Source organism: Adiantum capillus-veneris, chromosome 30 (genome assembly GCF_014529385.1).
Source record: "Adiantum capillus-veneris isolate H3 chromosome 30, ASM1452938v2, whole genome shotgun sequence".
NCBI classification, from domain to species: Eukaryota; Viridiplantae; Streptophyta; class Polypodiopsida; order Polypodiales; family Pteridaceae; genus Adiantum; species Adiantum capillus-veneris.
This window is the reverse complement of record NC_140960.1, coordinates 53,728,633-53,734,237: the sequence shown is the minus strand read 5'-3', so window position 1 is coordinate 53,734,237 and position 5,605 is coordinate 53,728,633. Positions and strand designations below refer to the sequence as shown.

At 40.5% G+C, this 5,605-nt stretch overlaps 1 pseudogene; it reads left to right on the top strand.

Annotated features, from left to right (window-relative positions):
- The first annotated feature begins 1,502 nt into the window (after positions 1–1,502).
- Positions 1,503–4,703, top strand: LOC147417972 (uncharacterized; annotated as a pseudogene).
- The last annotated feature ends 902 nt before the right edge of the window (positions 4,704–5,605 follow it).

Sequence of the window (5,605 nt, the reverse complement as noted above, 5' to 3'; positions counted from 1 at the left end):
GCTACAAAGAGTATGCGTATATGCTATGGGAGTCAGGAGCTAAGTGTAAAGGGTTTTACAGACTCAGATTATGCAGGTGACTTAGACAACCGAAGGTCTACATCAGGGTATGTCTTTACATTGGCTGGTGGAGCAGTATCATGGCGTTCTAGATTACAAGATTGTGTTACTCAGTCTACTACAGAGGCTAAATATGTTGCAGCATCAAAGGCATGCAAAGAATCAATTTGGCTTAATCGACTAGTAACAGATTTGGGAATCAAAGAAGAGATGCCTGTGTTATATTGTGATAGTCAAAGTGCTATACAATTGGCTCGCAATCCAGTTTATCACTCAAAGACAAAGCATGTAGATGTGAAGTATCATTTCATCAGGGAAATGCTCGAGGATAAGCAACTTCAGCTTGTCAAAGTTCACACCACAGAAAATCCTGCTAATCTACTTACAAAAGGACTTCCCTCAGAGAGCTTTGCGCATTTTCGCAAGCAGTTAGGTGTAGGGTAGTACATCACTTCTCTACATCTCTTGTATATTAGCACATTGTATTCTTCAAGAAGTAGATGTCTCCTGACACTAGACTGTCATCCTCTGCAACAGTGTTTGTCACGGTCGCCCAGGTAAGTGGGCGGGCCACCAGGTATGTACACATATTCTTTTGTAAAAACCTAATAAGAACTCACTATGCTCTACACATTACAGTAGAGCGAGTTCACCATATCGTCGTGCTCTTCTTCTCGCACTCTCTCTCGCGTCGCACTTCCGCTCGTACTCCTTCAAAGAGGGCATGTGAGAGCCATCCCACAGGTCGGGGGCTTACAACGCATAGTGATCTACCTCCTATGCACGACATGCGCCTAGTGGGACGCAACTCTTACAATGTCATTCTAAATGGAAGTATAGGTGACATAAAGTGCTTCATGAATGTGATATGATTGTCCATAGAAAATACAAGGTGGTTGTCCAATCCTATGGTAGAGAGGATGCATAGCCTTACAACTTACAAGGCATTAAAGGCCATGACCTTTCTTTTCCACATGCCATGACCTTGACTTTGCCAAGAGGAAAATTGAAAAGCGTGCTCTTTCAGCCTATTCCTTTCCTTGACTTTGCCAAGATAAAATTCCTTTGCTTCAATTTGCCAAGAGGAAATTTAAAAAGAGTGCTCTTTCAGTCTACAATAAACAAATGTGCCATGGCAAACGTGCTGTTTTAGCCTACAATAAACAAATGCCTTTGTTGAATTTGAATTGAATGTCACTTTTGATGACCTCTTGTGAAAGTCTATAAAAGTAGGCATTGTTGTGCCTTTGTGTATGTGAAGAACTATGTGAAAATACTTTGGCATTGTTGTGCCTTTGTGTATGTGAAGAACTGTGTGAAAATACTTTGTGCTAAAATTACTTTGCTTGGCAATGGCTTCCAAACAAAACAGTGGGAGTTCTTTTGCTCCTGAAGGCCAAGAATGATACGTAAGCAGTGGAGATTCTGATGGTGCTGACAGCATGGATTTTGAAGGCGGTGAGACCTATTGAAGATTTTTGTCTTGTTCTACTTACTGTTTTTGCTTGGCCAAACTCTTTAAGAATTTGTATCATCGAATCTATTGTTGATCGGCATTATGAATGTGTTACTCATTGCGAGATTGTTCGATATTATTGTCTAATCATGCTTACTTTGATTATTGTTATGGAAATGTGATGGTTGCTTCGCGGATTCTCTTCTTTTCGTCTTGTCTTGTTATTGAGTGCTTGTGTATTCTTGGCTTTTTGCTCGCGTTCCACCAAGCCGTTCTTGGTTTTTTAAAATCTAGCTTTCATAACCCTCAACATGTTTAAGCAATGAGCATACACAACTAGGCTTTCATTCGCATTCCAACATTGTGCCTTCTCTCCATGAACATAGGCTTGCACTGCTACAATCCTTCTACTATATGGCTCAAAGGTCGAAATGGCTTGATCATTTCATATGCATGTGATGTGCGACACACCTAAAATTTCTTTCGCGACCCCACATTGTGGCTTCTCTCCATGAACATAGGTTTGCAGAACTACAATCCTTCTAATATGTAGTTCAAAGATCAATGTTGTAGGTCCATGCCCTCTTCTCCATATTTACAAATACATACAAGCGTTTCTTAAGTTTGCTAGCTTTTAAGAAACCAATTGGTAGGCAACTCTTCAGTAATCATACTTGGTCAACATGCTCTCCTTTCAGTAGGCCATCTATGGTGCATACAAGCGTTTCTTAAGTTTGCTAGCTTTTAAGAAGCCAATTGGTAGGCTACTCTTGAGTAATCATACTTGGTCAACACGCTCTCCTTTCAATAGGCCATCTATGGACTTGTCGTCATCATAATTTGTGTCGAACTTCCTTTCATCATAACTAAGCTACCTATGTAATATATGAGGAGAAGAATTATTATCTTGTCTTGTGTCATGTCATCTACGGTGCTTAATATCTTGTCATTCTCGCCGCATAATCATTGACTCTCTCTCTCTCTCTCTCTCTCTCTCTCTCTCTCTCTCTCTCTCTCTCTCTCTACAACACACACAGACATACATACACTTGTATCACAACAACATTTGACACTCTCATATGATTACCACCTTCCTATAATTGAAAGCGCCTCTTTGTCTTCTAGGTGGTTTGATATACAAGGAGTAGTTATACGGCAAGATTGTCACCTTGAACAGTTCGTGTGACAAATGATTGCTTGTGTTTCTACCTATCGTTATTAAACTTTTCATTATATATGGAAGGCATTAGGTGCTCATAATTAATTTTCTACAGAGCTTCGAAGGTTGATAGAAGGTACTCCTATCTCAAGCGGCAAACGTTTCGACGCGCCCCCAACTTCTTGCACATCAGCAGCGCCTAACAAAAGATTGAAGCAGGACCTTCATAGGCCTCACAAGCCTACTGCACGCACATTGTTTCGTTTGGACGACCCTGTGAACTCTGCATGTGAGCATTCATTATTGGAAAAGCGTGTCTTTCTGAGAGCGATTTCATCAACTCATAGAGTTGTTTGTTTTGTTGTTATCTTTTGGATTATGTAGACAAGCAACTCGTGGTGGAGCACATTAATATCAAGAAGGAACCATATGTTGAAATAGTTGTTCCATCCCATGCGTTAAACAAGCCAACACCTCTTTGATATTGAGCCTTTGTCTATTGAGACTCCCTTGCCACTCCAAGCAAAAATTGTCCCAAACCCTATTGAGGACATACCTCTTAACAATGCCAACGATTCGAGCCCGATTGAAATTGAGCCTTCTGTTCAACCTTCTGGCTTGTATGAATTGGGTGAATCATCTCGACTAGATAAGAAGCCTATTGATCTTAGCATTGTTCCATTTCCTCAAAGTCTTCTCCCACAATTCCTGATCACTTATATTTCTGACTCAAGCCCACGATTCTGTATTGAGGGCCAGATATTGAATCTATATGGGACCTACAAAGTTGGTCTTGACCAACTGAAATACAACCGTTACTTGAAGCTCGACTTGGTTGATGAAGAATGCACCGACACTATTACGGTGGAGATCAATGATCCATACATAGAGCTCTACGTCGACAAGCTCCGCCTCAGTGACTTTGTTCACATTGACAGCCCAGTTGTCAGACGCAAAAATAGGGCAGATGGGGGGTCAGCATTGTATTCCTTGTACATCGATGCTACTACTGTTGTAAGCACAGCGGAACCTTTCCCGGTGTCTCTTACATTCACACCTGATTGCAAGTTACGTGCATTCTTGATGAGATAGCTGCACAACAATCTTCGAGTGGACGTTCTCAATTGAGCACACTTGCTTTTGTTATTTTGCAAAAGCACAACTCGCACCCAAGATTTGGTGGGTCTGTTGGTGACCTTCTGATTGCAGATGGTCCTCTCCCATCAGATAGGGCATTTGTAAGAATTGACCTATCTTGCTTATTATTTTTTGCTCTTTTATTATACATTTGAAATCTTCCATGATATATTGATGCTCTTTTTTATTTTGTTTCCATATATAATCTTTTCTTGTAGTAGCTGAGTTTTGTGAACTCTCGCAAAGATGATTGCCAACAATTGCTTCAAGAAATGGTTGTTGATGGCCTTGTAATGTGCGTTGCAAGAAACATCGGTGCATTCCTTGCCAAGGCCAATACCTTGTCAATACTGGATGTTACAATTCTAGTGCCTGTTCGTAGTGCATGCCTCAGAGAGGAGCTTGCCGCCGTCTTTCAGGCTCAAACCGAAAATTTGGGCTACAATTGTGAGGTGCACTCATATAGAATATAGTGATATATTAGAAGTGACTTCTCTCATTTTCTTACATAGTTTCCTTGTCCAGGTTGTTGGCACCCTCCGATTCGTCAACTTCAATAGTGTGCTGCTGGAGAAGCATTGTTCGAATTGTAAATCCACAAAAGTGTATAGACTTAGGCAGGCACCTTATTATGGATCTTGCAATGACAACACCACAATAATCACAACACCGAAGCTGGAAGTACGTATTGCAACAAAAGACAAAAAGCTTCTTGATGTGCAAGTTATTGGTGCAACAGCCGATTTAGTGCTTGCATTGAATAGAACCTTCAACCAAATTTACGCTGAGTCCGTTTCTGAGGCAAGAGATACCTTGGCAAGAACCTCAAGGTTTGGCCATTTCAAAATCAACGTGAGTGGCCACGTGGTGGCGTATCAAACTGAATCTTAGTCTTGTGAATGTTTGCCTTTCATTACTAGCTACCCTTTACTTTGCTTGCTTGTTTTAACTATATCCTCAAACAAAACCAATGCTTCCATCCTCTACTTCTTTGTAACGTGCTTTTGCACACTTTTGGTTTTGGTTCTAAGTATTGTGGTTATGCTTGTAAGTATTGTTCGCTTCTTCCACGAATTGAGAACTCAAAACATTTCTGTATTTCTCTTCTCTCTCTCTCTCTCTCTCTCTCTCTCTCTCTCTCTCTCTCTATCGATCTAGAATCAAATACAAATAGGCACACATAGATACACAAAACATTCTCTCTCTCTCTCTCTCTCTCTCTCTCTCACACACACACACACACACACACACACACACATTCTTCTTCTCTCTCTCTCTTCTTCCGCGAATTGAGAACTCAAAACATTTTTGTATTTCTCTTCTCTCTCTCTCTCTCTCTCTCTCTCTCTCTCTTTATCGATTTAGAATCAAATACAAATAGGCACACATAGATACACAAAACATTCTCTCTCTCTCTCTCTCTCTCTCTCACACACACACACACACACGTTATTCTTCTTCTTCTTCTCTCTCTCTCTCTCTCTCTCTCTCTCTCTCTCTCTGTGTCTACTCCTCAATTCCTCTCTCTATCTATCAATTATATGCAAAACAACAAACACTACTCTCTTCCTCTCTCTATAATGGAAAATCCTACTGGTTTCAGTATTTCGAAAGAGATAGACATTGACATGCTATTTATGCAAACACATCCTCTTAATCAACAATTGTTTCTAACACTCCATAGTGTATCGCAAACAAACTTAAGCTTTGAGTCATTTAGACTTACAATGCAACAATGCTTGTTTGAGAACCACTTAACAAATTCTATCACACACTCTTCAGCTTCGTTCTTC